This window comes from Anas platyrhynchos, chromosome 12, assembly GCF_047663525.1.
Source record: "Anas platyrhynchos isolate ZD024472 breed Pekin duck chromosome 12, IASCAAS_PekinDuck_T2T, whole genome shotgun sequence".
NCBI classification, from domain to species: Eukaryota; Metazoa; Chordata; class Aves; order Anseriformes; family Anatidae; genus Anas; species Anas platyrhynchos.
In genome coordinates this window covers 20,005,439-20,021,942 of record NC_092598.1, presented here as the reverse complement: position 1 = coordinate 20,021,942, position 16,504 = coordinate 20,005,439, and the positions used below count along the sequence as shown (strand labels likewise).

Below are 16,504 nucleotides of genomic sequence, written 5' to 3'. Positions count from 1 at the left end.
TGGAACACTTCCCAGCTCAGTCATGATCAGAATATTTGGGATTGATTTTTGTCTAGTTGGATTATGCACAAATTTTGGACCAACACCAACTCAGGAAAGGCATGTCACCTGATTCATTTTCTTGTGTTTATCTTCCCAGGGGAAAAATAAAAATAATAATAATAAAAAAAAAAGTACAAGCTAAAACAGATATGATCAGAGAATTATCCAAAGAGTTTCCAAATTTTCTTACAGAAATTAACAAAAAAAAAGTAAGAAAAAGGAGTGGGAGTGAGAGACAGAGTGTCTGGGGAGATTCATAGGCATTAGAATTTACCAGTAAATACTATTTAGGGTTATTTGGTGCACCAGTATTTTAATGGCTCAGTTTACTAATAGGAAAATACATTTTAAACTCAAACAGCAATAGCAGGTTCTTGAATTTCAGCTCTAGTTTGAATATTTGAAATCCTTGATAGGTTGGCTAGTCATCAAACTAGTCACAAACAGAAACAGAATAAAATTACATGGGACCAGTCCATGCACAGATTAACTACAGGCAAAGAAAGCTCAGAGGGGAAAAACAGAAAGAAATTAAAGGAAAATTCTAAATACCTAATAAATCTGTGAATTTCATAAACATTCCGCACAGAGGAAAGGAACAAAATACGACAAATAAATTATGCATTCAGAATCGTATGCTTAACTGGGATACTTTGCACTTGGATTTTGGTGAATGCTGCTTTTAATTCCATTGCAGATGTTCATATTCATAACATGGACTATGCCCAAATTTAGCCAATATCAAACTGTTTTTATATGTATACTACAAATATTAAATGCCTACAAAAGAGACTGGAATGAAGAAGTGGAGAATGTAAACTGGACTGTGAAAGAAGAATAGGAGAATAGATGAAAATTGCTTTTAGAAGCATCAGTTCTTGGAAAATCACTATTAGCAAATTATCAGTAGCTTCTTCAAATCATAAGACTTTTAATCAATATGCAAAAAAACAATCAATGGCATCTCTCATTTTTTATTCTTCTTTCTTTTCCCCTCATATTTTATGTACAGTAACTCACATTTCTCAGCCCACTGTGTAGCTATGAACTGAAATCAAACATTCAGACAGTAAATGAAGCTGCAGTTTGTATTTATAATGCTCCTATAACTATGTATATATATATTATACAATCTCGATCCCTGTTTAAAAAAAAAAAAAAAAAGAGGCAGTTCAATAGAAAGAGATCATTTTATTAAAAAAATCATGAATGCAACTGCACTCATTCAACCTTAGAAATGTTTTGATGGCTTTTCAGCATTGCAATATATTTAGATGAGAATATGTCATTAATATAAACAGCAGAATAGAAACTATTAAACTAACACAATGTAAAACTGAGCAAACCTGAGTATTTGATTAAAGTTTTTGTACATTCTATACACTTGAACAGGTAACATAGAAGCATAATATTTTTGTTGATTTTTAATTTGTTAGAAGTATTACCCTTGAAAAGCTAAATTTTCAATAGTTTGTATTTAGAAATTAGAAATCTGGTCCCGTGGGAGCTTATTTAGTCTGATTTTCCTAGCTGTATTCTGAAATTCGAGAGAAGTCTGAAACAAAAAGCAGTAATGGAGCACACTGTAGGAACCATCGCCTTTGTTACAAAGGAGCACTGCATTTTGCTGAGTTTAAGCCAATGTGAATTTGGTAACTTTCAGCAATAAAGACAATATCCCATTCCATATATATTTAATGGATACAAAATTTTCTAGAAGATTTGCAAATAAACACTACGGTTGCAAAGGTCGTGCATTAATATGTAGCCTAGCCTTTAATGGATGTGTTTATTTTTCTAGACTGAATAATTAGCTGAGCATTTTTCCCCAGAATAGCACTGCATTACACAAATGCAGGGAACTGCTTACTAAAAAACAATTTAAATTATACCTCATATGTAATGTGTGCAATAACTGTGCTCCTATCTCTAGGATATTAGGGATAAATTTTCAAAGCAGTGCACAGAACATAATCTTGTTATTTGCTAACTGGATTTGTGTGCTTAAGACTCACACACTGCTTTGAAAAATTACCCCTTCAGAAGATTGACCTGTGCAAGGAACTGAAGTTTTAAACCTGTATTGAAACCTAAGTTGTAACCTAGCTTGGCGGCACTGGCTTGTTCAGTAGAATGACTTACTGTAGTAATATTACCGTTTGAATGGCCAAATTAAAGAAACTAATTCTTATTCTAATCACATCCAGTGGAATTCTGATATGCTGACACCCAAAATTATGGCTCTGTCATTAGAGAGAGAATGAGTGGGAATGTTTTGAAATTTTTGATGTAAATTATGAAATAGACAGTGGCCTAAATGACAAGATATGACATTTTTGTTTTTTTGATTACACAGTTAAAAGTTTTTAGTACTAGGCTTGATTTCAAGGGTGAATTGCATCAAAGTGGATACAATCCAAATGAAATACCTTTAAGATTCTTACTTCTTCAACTATTAGAGATCTATCATGTCTACTGCATGAAGCCTCATTTTCATGTTAGAACAGATGGGCTAAATTGTCATTAACAGAAACTGACAACTCTAAAACTGAAATATAGATTTAGAAAGGATTCTAATGAATTAAATCAATGTTATTGCAATGAAAGCCAAAGAAATTAATAGTGATTTGTAAAGTTACCCTGTATTTTAACCTCAGTATATTTTAGTCAGTACAATTTTAACATTCACAATACCTTTTCAGATTCATTGTTAATGTCTTACTGCATAATATGCTCTTGTCTTAATATATCACCTGCTCTTAGGAAAGTCGAGGATTTGGGGCTCTGTTCAACCAGGCCAGTCTACGAGGTGCTGAGAAAGATGACACTCCCAAATTTCAGTGCATCAATGTATATGTTTTGATTCATTTGCATACATAACATGTTAAGTTTTTCGATATAGCATGTACACAGCCCTGAATGAGGACAAGTGCCTTCACATTGTGCAAGGACACTGCTGGGAAACTGGAAGCTTGAAGGCAAGGTATCAGACAGGTTTCAGCACACCCAAAAGTCTTCCCCAAAAGTCTTCCTCAGCCAAAAGGCTTTAGCCTAAAAAAAACAAACAAACAAACAAAACCGAAATAAGACAATTGTTTTCATTTAACTCTTTCTCAAAAAAAAAAAAAAAAAAAAAAAAAAAAAAAGCAGCTTTTTTTCTTCCTTGTAGGTTACTGAAATAAGCTATTTTTATACACAGCCCCTTTACTTTTCCAGGTATAGATAGTTTTAAGGGGGGAGGTTTTTGTTTTTGTGTTTGTTTGAAGGTAATGCCAGTGTTTTTTCATATTGCTAGGCTAGAAGTAAAATAAGCAAAACAAAGTAAACTGAAGGCAAATGTCAGAAATGGGTGCTGAATACTCTCACCAATCAGCCTGATGGAAAACTCAACAAGAGAAACACGACTTGTGTCACTGGTGATATTAAAATGGATTTAAAAATAAAAGAACAATACACACTTGGTGTCTTTTCCAGTAAGAGGAGGACAGGAAGATTTCAGAAAGGGGGAAGAATTCAATATTTGAGCTCAATCCTCTAAACCCAATTACCTGCCATTTTTAGCTCTATTTCAAGTCACAACATCATAAAAATGTAGCTTTGCATGTCATGTTTCAGCAAATGCTGTTTATAACATCATGCAAGACCAATAACATATTTGATTGTACAGAAGTATTTATTCAATCGTCTATTTTCCCTAATAAAATCTTGACTAGGCATTTTCTCCTAGCTGGCTTGTATCACACCTCCCAGTCCTCACTTCTTTGGCACCTCTTTTGGCTCCCTTGTGTTTGTATCGCATCCTGCTTTTCAGCTTCAGTTGCAGGTGGGTGACAATGGAGACACAAAGGCGATGCTGGCCGGGTGGCTCAGCACGGGGACATGCACAGGCAGTGGTGGGGAGGACAAAAAGCCAAGAGAGCTCCCCTGCTCCTGGGGTGGGAGTCACCGAGAAGCAAAATACATCTTCCTCATTTCTATTGAGATCCTTAAAGAATTCGCCTCGTAAAACACATTCATTATCTTGGGTCTGGAATTTGCTTAAGGACATAGTCTTAGGATCTTGTCCGACACGACTGAACAGTCATCGGCTGACTGACAGCCAACTGCACATACAGGCATGCAAAATAGGAAACAAACATCGAGTGCCTTGAAAAATAAGATCCGTGGAATAGAAAGAATCACAAAATTATTTCCAAAGCTCAGAGACTTAATAATAAAGGCAATGTTGAAAAGATACTTAAAGAGCATTACAGACAGAGTAAGGGTTTAAAGTGCTATTTTTAGTAATGTTCAATAAAACATGTATCTGCTATATGTTTTTGATCTTATGAGGAAGCTTTTCCTCACAACAGTACAGCAGGTTTGTCAAACTTCAGTCTCATACAAGTCATTTGATTGAAAAGTGCAACAGAGACACAAACAACAGGATCCCACCTCCCAAAATCTTTTTTGTTTCTGAAATTTCCATTTGGATTTAAAAGCTGGGGATCAAGCCAAGTAAAAATACAGCATGTCATCGAAATGGAGATGTTTTATTAAGAGCAATCTCTTGCCAGCAATATCCGTTATTCTCCCCACATGCAGCAAACTTGTGCATACATTTTTTAAATGCAACCAACCTTTGTTTATTAAACAAATTAATCTAAATTAGAAAGTGTGATTTTAATTGTAGCTTTGCACTTATCGAGGCAATGTGAAGATCTGGCTGGGGATTCACAAGGCACTTTCCCAGGGACTAAATGCTTCAGACCCCACAAGTTTCCCAAAGTTTTCCACCCTCTCCTCACGCTGGCAGAGCAACACAGCCAGTCTTTGGGTATTCAGCATGCCCTCCACCTTGGCTTCCTTGCTTGTGCATCTGCCTCCCCCTATTTCCATACATCACGCCTGCCTGCGGTGCCAGCCATGCTTTGGAGGCCGGGCTGCCCAGCCTGCAGCTCCTGGACATCATCAGGGCATGTACCCGGTCCCAGGCCAGGGTCTGGGGCACCCCTGAGCCAAAAACCCTGGCTGCAGAGGGAGGGCAAGAGAGAGCACTAGGGCTGTGCAGTGCCACTCAGCTCTGCACAGCGTGCATGAGCAACAGCTTCCCACAAAATGTATGCAATGCCGTGATCTATTTTGCTGCGTATGATTAGTGCTAGACTAACTGTTCAAAGGGAAACCAACGCCACCTCACTAATTTAGTCACATACAACATTAGACCTTTGAAATATGCCTTACATACAGCCTGCATTGCCTTTTACAGACAAATACAAAAACATGGTCAACATTTGCAGTAAAATTATCATAGAAATGCCATCTGAAACCTTATTTCCTTTTACAATGTGCATTTCACAAATAATTTGTATTAAAATTATGTTTTACAGGGCAGAAATAGAAAACAAATACTCCTAGTAATTTAAACAGGCATTTGCATAACATGACTAAAAACATGGTAGGAGAGAGTTCTGCAGCAGGAAGAGTGAGGTAGAAATACAGATACACTTATTTTAACACCAAATTTAAAAATGCCTTTTAGCTGTCATAATTAGTGAATTAAAGTGTACTTTCATCAAACCCATTCTAACTAAGATTACTATTATTGTTACATGCTGCTTTCTGCTTGTTAAATAGCAAAATAGTAGTAACAGGTAAATCACAGATCTCCAGAAAACCTCTTCACTGAAGCATCATCCAAAAATATTACCTTATTCAAGCTTCACCTTGCAAAAACCAATATCTATAATGACAAATTGTTATTTAGAAAGCCACCCTGTTGCTCAAACTATTTTAAGATTAATTGTGCCTGGTGTTTAAAAATTGAGGCCAGGGAGTTTGCAGGAGCAGGCAGGGCTGGGCAGTAGGTGGGTGCCACACCCCAGGCTGCTCTCAGTGTATGGGTGATACCCAGGACAGTGTCCTTCACAAGGGGGGTGAAATTTGGGGCACTGAAAGAAGGATTTTCTGCTGGACTACTTAAGGAAACAAAAGCAGGTGCACAGGGATGGTGAGCACCAGCAAGAGCTGGTCCTGCCGGAAGAGGGGTGGAGAGATGTTGTGGTCACACCCTAGAAACTGAAATAAGATTGTGAGCGTAATCCAGAGAGGCCACATCAGATACCAACTACAAGTACCCTGGGTTAGATATTTTAAGCCTTCCGGCATGAAAGTCTTATATGGAGGACTTCTGTGGCAGTCTATAGGAAGTTGCAGTCTCGTTTTAAAAAATTGTGCTATTCTCTACTACAGAGATTCTTAAATATTTAAAAGCCTTCTCCATTGGTTGTTCATCAGATTGATTATGATGCATATTTCAGCAGTTGTTTTTTTTTTTTTTTTTCTAAAAATGCTCATCAGAGGATCAAGAAATGAGGTATTCTGTGTGCTCTATATTGACTCACACTATTTCATTTTAATTCCAAAATACTGAACTCAGAAAACTGCCAGGAAAACAAAGCAGGAAATGTTTGTTGTTTTGTTGTACATTGCAGGTGCTCTATGGTAACCGAGACCACAAAAGAAATGGATGATGCTGCATTCCTCAGCCTATCAATTACCAGATATCAAGCAGGGGAATAAAAACCAAGAGTACTGTAACTTCCCTTGGAGTACCTGTATGTCTTTTCTTTTAACCCGATAAATACAACATCAAGTTTCACATGCTACTTGCCTTGCTTGAGCTCTTCTGCTCAAATTAAATTCAGTATAATTTCATCACCAACAGACAAAGCCATTCATATCTCCTGATAACTAACCTCAAAAGAGACCAGAAAGTTTTGCAAACCTTTGTTAAGGTCTTGGGTTAAAAAGGTCACTTTGTCTTTGCCTCTACCTTTATGAGAAAACTTCAGAACCAGGCAATTTTGTTTAGCTTGTACATTGGAGGATTGATCTAACGTCTCTTATTACCATATAAATCTGACATTCATGTCACCTTTGAGGCACTGGTTTCCTCCTGTTATTTTCCATTATAAACTACCACCACAGAAAATGGTACCAAGAATCACGTCAGTTTATTAGTGATATCTTGGTGATTAAAAGGAAAATAAATTTATTTTTGATGCTACACATTCTCAGATATAGTATCATCAAGACCAAACATTATCCCTCAATCCAGAAATGCACTTTAGGACACTGAGATCTATTTAACTGGAATGCAACTCGTTACAAAAGCCCATGTAGCTTCTTCCCAAGGGTTTCCTTCCAACCAAAGTAAACTTCTATGCCTTCTAAGGATTCCCATCTCCCCTGCATGTTTGAAAATAGATATTAATGCTTATAATGGTTCTAATTTTGTTTTTATTTTTAACTGAAGATCAAGGAACAAAAAGAAGTTTATTTAATTCTGTTAACATTAATGGTGGGCAGACAGCGGTACCTTCCTCATCTCATCACAGTCCTAAAGCTGACCAAGAATGCTTGTGTTTGCGATTATGAAACAAGAAAGTTAAAGCTGATCTCTGTTCAAATAAACCACTGCAATTCTATCACTGATGAAAAGTACTATATGAATAGCATTTTTTTAATTTTTATTTTTTAACTCAGCCTATTATCTAAAATGGTGTGAAAAAATGCCTTTGCTTTTAGTGGACACCAGCTTGGTGAGTAAAGTTTATTTGGGAATAAAGATGTTCCTAGCAAAACTATGAAAGGTGATTGTGGGAATTAATAAACACTACCGGGAGAGGGAGGGTGACATTTGTAAAGAGCTAATTCTCACCTGAAAGAGAATAATTGCAACAGAAAACCAAACGATAAGCATCCTAGACAAGTTGTTTTCTTGCCTCTCCAGTGCGTTTTAAGGGCAGAGAAAGGGTATTCTACAGAAGAAATAGTTCAGGAATGAAAGAGGCCTCAAAAATAGCCCCAGGAAGATAAAATTAGCTTTTCAGTAGCATGTGTCAGTTTTATGCCCCACATCTAAGCAGTTCAAATGAACTTGCACTCAGATGTTATTAGATATTGGTGCCATGGCATTTGTATTTCCAAGTATGCAAAGGACATGTGCACACTAGCAGAAGCACCAGGTCTAGAGGGCACCATTATATTCCTATTTATTTCCCCAGTTACAACAGGCTACAAATGCACACTATTGATTGTTATTTGTCTCACACCGCAGACATACATCTCTAGAATTTTTATCTTTCCTTTGTAATTTTTCTAGTTTAATATTCTCTGCCACCTAGAGTGCTGCCAGTCAGATTATTCCAAGTTTGCGTCCTCTAACTTCAAACAGTTTCCACCCAAATCTGTATTTGTTACAAAAGGTTACTGACTAAAATTTCACTCAGGACTTAAGAAATGAAAACTGAAGGTGGAAAGACCAACTGTAGTTAAGAATTTAGAAGCCCCAGAAGTCCATCTTCAGGCAATCACCTTTTGCTTTTTCACCTCCCAGTCCACAAGAAACTTGGTGGGCAACATCAGGACACAAAGCCCAGTCACCTCTACTCAGTGTTTGCAACACCAATTGCAGCTCTGGAATTAACAGATATTCATGTTACAGATCAATGAGATTAAGCATGTGCTTAACTTTAATCATAGAAATAAGCCAATTTCTGAATCTGGTCAGCATCACTCATCACTGGGCAGAACTGAGCTCTTTCTGGAAAATTAACTCTTCATTTGCTTTCCCATGCTCCATGGTTCACAGATACACTATGAAGAAGTTACGTGTATTAACAGTTAAGTATAGAACCTGGAGTCACTTATATTCTTCTCTGACAAAGTTTATAATATCAGGGAACAGCCTGAGATTATTGGCATTGTTCAGTCTTTGCTTTGCTGTAACAATGGGACACAAGTCTACAAAGAGTCAAGTAGCAAAGTGAAATCTGGTCTGAGAACCTTCACGAGTTAATATTTGTGTAATTAACAAAGCTGTGTGAATTCCACTGTTGGACTCCGTTTTTCTTTCCATTAACATTCTTTTATACTTTCTATAGAAGGTCTGGAATTGAACACTGAATAGTTTTTTTTCTTTCCCTCACTAAAAATATTATGGTTAAGGCTGTTGTATCACCAGAATTTAGATTAGATAGAAATATTCTTGTGCAAAAGATCTGATTATTTTTTGAGACTTTTTTTTTTTTTAAATCAAAGTTAAGCATCTTTGACACATTAGAACTTCATCTAAATTTCTAATTGTTCAAACACAGACTAAATATTGCTTCACTGTTTATTATATCTTCATTAATTATCAGCGCTAAGGAATGCATTTTAAGACGTTCAGGAAGTTTTGAAGGTCCTTTCTTAGTGATACAGGAAACCTCACAAGTTTTTAAGAATGTCACCATGATTAAATAAGCATTTCATTTTATGCTTTAATTTTAACTCAGCTGAGTTGACAAGACACAAAAAGAGAGCCATAAAGAAGTCTTGATGGGTAAAATTAGCCAGGAAGAAGCAAACAGAACTGAAGAAAATACAAAACTTGCAAATACATTTGTTTTACTCTAATTGCTTAGCGATCATCTGTTTCAGGACATAAATATCTAAGTTAATTTTCAATGCTAGACACCACAATCCTAAAAGGGAAAATGATATTTTTTAAATTGACAAGTCTGCAAGCATTTTGATCCTACTGAAGGAAACTTTAACGTTTGCTACTGTAGAACAAAGCCCTACTCATCTCCTGATCCATTTGTGTATTACTCATGGAGTCAGATCTGTGATCATTTCAAGAGATCCATTTTTTTGTGGATTAATGAGAAATAAGCTGCCATTCCCAAGACCAGCTGCATTAACACAAACACCTTGATCATATGCTGTCAGTACCACATAGCTTCAGATGTTCAAAGGAAAGGACCAGAGAGCAGACCACTCCCTGGCAGTGCTTACACACCCTAAAATACAGTAGGTTGGTAGAACCTCTTCCTGAAACAGAGTTTGAGGTTTTCAACTCTCAGGCCACATAAATACCTTCTTTATTACAAATCAATTAGTAAAGAGTTGACTTTGCATTACTGATTTTGACAGGAGGCTCTTACAAAACATAAGTATCAAAGAACAAAAAACCTAGCCTTCAACAGTGCATAAACTGGAAGTAAAGCCTTAGTCTGGAGTCAATCATAGGCTTTAATGGCTCACATTTGCACTGATTCACAGTTGGGAAATAGAAGACTTCACTGAGCACATTGCACAAGAAGCTGATCTCCAGCCTAGCAGTGTTCATGAAGCCTGTGAAATGGGAGTGTGAAAATGCATACTAAGTGCAGTAGAAATAAAATAGCAAAATAGGCTGCAAATAAGTACATTGACCAAATGTGGGTATGGAGGACTTTCTCAACTGTTTGTACATGCCAACATGCTCTGGCCACGACACATCCGGAGATGATCCATCACTCAACAGAATATGCTTCGTGCCCCATGAAGGACAACAGGCAGCAGATAAATCTGGTCTAGTCCATATGGTGTGGAAAAAGCCTTTTTCCCTGGACTAAAGATTAACGGCAATTGTCAGAAATCTTAATGGGGGCCAATGTAAAGATAATTCCAAAGTTACAGAAATTCTTAAACACTTCATCATGCCTTGTTGTAAAGCAGCAGTAATCATAGGCAAAAGCTGTTTTACTGTTAGAAGGTCTACAGAAAAAAAAAAAAAAGAGAGAGAAAAAAAAAAAAAAGAAGAAAAAGATTACACTTAAAGCAGAATTGGCTTGCATTTCCCAGTGGTCTTGACAGCCTGACAAAGCAGCAGCAATACCACTGCCCAATGTTAAATACGATCCACAAAGACCAAAGCACACAGCCTAGAGGCAGAGCCCAGGACAATGTTTGCATTCCCTTTGAGCCGAAACATTCCACACGCAGGCTTCAGCCTCCCAATAAAACACACCAGAAAGCATAGTGCAGCTGCATTTAACCTCTGATTTTCTTTCAGCCAGAACCTCTCCCTTTTTCCAACTTGTATTTCAGTCTGGGTTTCCCAGCAGTTTTCCCCCTCTTCAGTGAGGGCCAGTCTCCAAAACACTTTGCCCTCATTTTATTCTTCTTGCTGACTTTTCTATTTTCACAGTTTTATCTATAAATGGTTCAAATGGCTATTTAAAAGAGTTCCAATCACACATGGTCTTTAAAGAGCATCACTTGAGGAGATGGATAGAACTTGTCTGGAAGGAAGCAGAAGCACTGCCTGCACCAGCAGCTGGTTTGGACTGTCTCCTCAGGAGCAGTAGGGCTGGACATCAGGAGGCATCTGAGAACTGCACCATGACTTCCTGCAGCCCTTGGTCATATCCAGGATGGGCCACGGCACCTGTAAGTCAGTGAGTAAGTTCTAGAATGGCCCCAGCCTACAGCAGTGCTAATCAGAACAGGATGGGAATAAGGCAGCCAGCAAGCCCAAATTCCCTCCATGCCTTGGTGGGGCAGGACGACCCACATCACACAGCGGCTGACTGTGGCTACGTGTTACTCCCCAGAGCTGCATGCATTCAGGCACATACACAATGTTTCTGAACATACATTAAAGAGAGAAACTATAGTAAGAAAACAGTCTGCTAGAGAGATTGTATGAAACGAGGAAGCATGCCAAAAGCGCTTGGTGTTTAATTTCAGCATATATAGCACTGCCTCAGGTACAAAGAAAAGTTTCAAGAATCCCATTTAAAGTTCCAATCAAGGTCTTCATTTGTATTCTAATTTGTGGAGCCCGATCCTGCAACATCCAAGGAACAACAATCAGGTAGAGAATAGATGGAGGCCCAGGCTGCAGTCCCACTATAACACTCTCTTGGCACACCACGGACACCTGGGCTGGGACTTCACCCAACCTGCAGTACCACAAAGCATGGAAAACATCTCACCAATGAGGCTGGTGACATACAGCCACCTCCACAGCAGACCAAGCAGCAAGGTTTCATAAAAGAGCAGTTTAAATTCTCTTACATGCCTTTTTGTCTCCCTACCTTTAACCTTTGGAACTGTCTTCAGTGCTAGAATACTTCATTATATTTTTTAATGCAATGACAGAAGGCCCATGTCCACCCTGGTATAGGGTGGACCACAGCAGTCAGCCTAGAGTACACCATAGCTAATATCCAAACGAATAAAGTAGTTTGGATAGACATACCTGACACTAACTGGAAACACAGGAGTTCACATATTATCATCATAATGTCAACCAGGCATTCACCAGGTGGGTGAAGCAGCTACTGAAAACAGGGCGAGTTTCTTTACAACCAAAGTGGGACCACCTACTCAAAGTATTCCCATAATGTGGGACACTGCTGCCAACACAGCACTCACCACCTGCCCAGATGACTTTGGAAACAGGGCTCTTGCCTTTTTGTTCCCCTCTGTTTTGCTGCAAGTTGCTTTTAAAGGTCATTATAGTTGAATAACTATGGACAAAATCCAACACACCATCAAAGTGGCCTTCCTAACAGGTGTTTTATACACCACAAAAAAGAAACATTTAGTCTGTTGAAGAGAGCCCCTGCAGTATGTTTCAAATAATTCCTTCTCTATTTATTGTTTAAAGAATTACTACTTTTAATCAGTATAGAAAAAAATAAACAAGAGATCAGTATTTTTCATTTTGTATTTTTAAATGGATGCAGATGAATAACCAAGAGGAAATCTCAACACTTTGTTCTTATGAATGATCTCAGACTGAAAATACCCACTGCACTCTTGCTATTGTCAAACATACAGAAATTAAGAACACAGTCTTAGAAATATATGGAGTAGTGATTAAGAAGGTGGTCTTAAGAGATAAATAGAGCAGTGATGCTTCACCTCACTGTTCAAATGGGGGTTTCAATAAAGCAATGCTGACTTTTTGCAGAGGAATGATTTTGCTGGCTTTGGGCTTTAGGACACCAGCCATCCAGAGAAATCTTTTGATATCAGGATGACATCTACTATAGCTAGCACTTAACCCTTTAAGACTAGATGATTAAGCCAGTTGACCAGGAAGAGAAATCAGTTTTAACACCTGGAAAAATTCAAATGACTTCCAATCTTCTCATTCCTGGGTTATTCTCATTTATAAGTGCAGACAGGAACTTTTATACAGATTTGGTTTCTACATTTGACTGGAAAAAAGAAAGTAAATTTATACTGAACTGAAACAGAAAGCACAAGTCCTGGTTAGGAGACCATACTGAACCATCACAAAAATGGACTAACAACCACTTAAATTAAAGGTGCAGAAACTGGAGGTCTCAGTGACTCCAGGACAGAGAAATGTGTATTCAAAGCCAAGGTTAGTATTCATTAGAAACTGAGACTATTAAGAAGATATATAATAAAATAATTTTGGAAACTAACAGAGAGAATTGTGTACCAGAACTAAAGAGTGACACATCTTTAAAGCATTCAATACCTTAGGTGGTTTAGGAAATATACGTTATACTGCAGGATTGGTCCCTTCTTCAGTGCCAAGCGTGAAATGGTTGTGCTGGTCTGGTGGTCACGTGCAAGGCTCAGGATCTGAGAGCAAACAATCAGTTGGTTATTCTGCTGTGAAATAGCAGACTGTTTATTCTGTTGCTAATGTAGGTGTGCCCTGTGAAGTCTTCCTTTCAGATGGCCCATGCTCTTCACTGGCTATTTCCAAACTTGCATCTTGACAACAAGGAACAATTAATTACAGCAGCTAAAGAGCCCCAGAGTCCACCAGACCTAGAATACACTAGAACACAACGTAGCAGTTAAAAAATAAATTAAAAAAAAAAAAAAAGTGTATGAGAAGAAAAAAGAGACCATCTTTATCTAGGAAGGAAAATAATATCCCACCCTCAGTACAACTTCTGCTTTTCATGCCATGACAGTGCCATGAGCACGGTGCTCAGGGTTGATATACATCTCTGATATACAAAACACTCTGGCTTCACCTTTGTCGTTCTGGGTGGTCCTCAGATGAGCAAACTGAACCACAGCAAAGCACCAGTCCTCTAATATGGTGATTACTATTAATGATTTAACTGGTTTGCTTATGCCCATGCTTAATTGGCTATGTTAATAGCATTTTATTCCACAATTCACTTGTATGTGGCTGATAACACAGCACTTGTGTGGCTGGGCAACATCTTCTCACCATTGCTGTCTGTCATCAAGGACCAAGCCAGCACTGTGATGCTAACTGACAATCCCAAATGTTTTGTTTAATTGGGTATAATTTAAACTATACTGTACAATTTCACAGTAATGGCTGATAAATCTTTTATTAAATAGACAAAACCATGAAAAACCTTTAGTCAAATAGCAAAGATTTCAGTCATCTTTAACAACAGTATTTAGAATTTCTAAACATTCAAACATGACATTAATGAGAATTGAGTAAAGAAAATTGCTGGTGAATTTGGAAAATCCCCTTTCAAGTCTATGCCAAGCAGTATATTGCCAGAAGACCACGCAACACGATTACCCAAGGTACTCATGCTTAAAAATGCCCTCTATCACAGAGAAGACCGCTTCATCTCCAGACACATTCTGCTGGTCTGTCACAAACAGGCATTTGCCTGCGAGACATTTCCAGAGAATCGTGGTCAGCAAGAGACAAGTATGCTGCGAGTGCCTTTGGGCCACCCATCCTCCCAATGGATCTGAGGCCCAAGCAACAGAATTCAAACAGAAAACACCAAGACATTAAACAGGACCTCTCCTTAGGGCCTGCTCCTGCCCAGGCAATCAACTTGGCCTGCAGCAGCTTGCGGGGCCCAGTTTTGCCCAGTTCCAGACCTGCCCCAAGGGAGGAGGTTTTGCCCAAGGCCCTGACGTTGCAGCCTGCTGCCCACCCAGCATCAGCAGGGAGCCAGCACCCGCCACAGGCCCATGCAGAGCCCTCAGGCCACACACAACTCTGCCCAGCTTCTCAACCCCACCACTAATGGGGGCACTGTGTACTGCCTAAACGCTGCACAGTTTTGGACTTCTTGATCCAAGCCTGTCCCCATACAGCCTTCTGCTCCGGTCTGTCTGACCGCCCTTCCACTTATTTGTCTCCCACAGGACAACCCTTCCTTCCCCTGCCAGTCCTCTGCTGTCTTCATCCCTCTTCCACAGTCTGCCTTTTCCTTCTGTCTCACTCTGCTCCCAGACTAATTATTTAGCACAGGGGTCAAAAAGCAAAGAAATGCTAAATTAGTTTGGCATCTGTACTACTTAATGACATCAGACACCCTGTTTAACTACACATACACTTAACTTTGGACAATTTCAGCCTCCTTCTAACAAAACTTTTGTATGGGTGACTGTTGTTTCCCACAAAACAAGCTTTGAGTGAGAGAAGAATTTCATAGTAGGAAACTACAGAGCAGAAACCATCCTACCATGTATTTTGTGCCAGGAAAATGGCACAGGAGTGTACTACAGCTGGCAGACCAGCACCACATCTAAGCATCCCTGGCTGTGAATCTGGAAATGGCAACATGCAGGCACAGCCTGGCTGCGCCTCTCCCAGGAAGGGAACAGGATGCGGGCAGTGACACCTGCCACAGATGGGGACCATCACCACCACAGCCACCCTCTCCTGTCCCAGAAGGAGGTTGGGCACAACCACTCTTGAATGTAATGATGGATTCACTGATTCCCACCTTCACCTCACACCAGCAGGGTTAGCTTTCACAACAAATGCATTACAGAAAGCGTAAAAATGTTCAGCAGACAAGGTTTTCCATGGTTCTTGGATGTCTCTGTATGTTCAGAGGCTGTGCTGTGGAATTTAAAAGGTCAACTCCATACAGAAGGGTGGAGAGGATTTACAAAGTGGTGATAAAGCTGGGAGAAAGGAGTAAAAATACTCACTGGCTTTTTGAGATAGAGGGGAAAAAAAAACTAGAAAGAGTCAAGATCATGGAGAATTGAGAGGGAGAGGGACTTTCCAGTTGTCTCTAAGAGGAGAGAAAGCAGATGAGGATTTTCGAGAACAAACATAACACACACATACATGCACATACATACCCTCATTTCTAGATCCTGGAGAGAAGGCAAGCTGCTGCATAGTGTAGAGATTCAAAATGTAGAAAATCAATTGTAAATCACGAGTTCTGGATTCTTTGAGATGAAGTGTAATCTGATTTACAATGTTACAAAAAGAAATTAAAGTTAATTCCAACATGATTTTGGGTATACCACAATTTAATATAACCATGCTGTGGCCTTTAAATCTCTGCATTGCAATATGCCAACAGTCATTACTTCTTTAAGTTTCATATTTTATTTTAAACTATAAATTGGAAATATCATATAGCTTGTTATTTACGTTTCAGAATTAGGATCTTTGCTTAGAAACACAGTGCTCTATGGTGTAATAAGATTATTGTGCAACTACCACACAGTTCGGGTAGTTATAGGCACTCCACTTCACCTCATCATTTTTTCTGCTTAAATATTATGCCACATTCTGATTAATACCAGACCAATAAAATCATCTTAGCAATCTGGTTAGAGTCTTTTGTCTACCCAGATGGCCTGCAATGTTAATGTGTGACAATTTCAACAATGAACTAGGACTGTTTTATGGAACCAACAT

At 38.7% G+C, this 16,504-nt stretch overlaps 1 long non-coding RNA gene across 1 annotated transcript; it reads right to left on the bottom strand.

Moving 5' to 3' along the window:
* Positions 1-1,287: 1,287 nt before the first annotated feature.
* LOC119718158 (uncharacterized) lies at positions 1,288-16,094 on the bottom strand. Its single transcript, XR_005268896.2, has 3 exons — positions 15,934-16,094; positions 13,355-13,461; positions 1,288-3,093 (listed from the first exon to the last, which is right to left on the bottom strand). It is a non-coding gene; the product is annotated as an uncharacterized lncRNA (long non-coding RNA).
* Between the last annotated feature and the right edge of the window lie 410 nt (positions 16,095-16,504).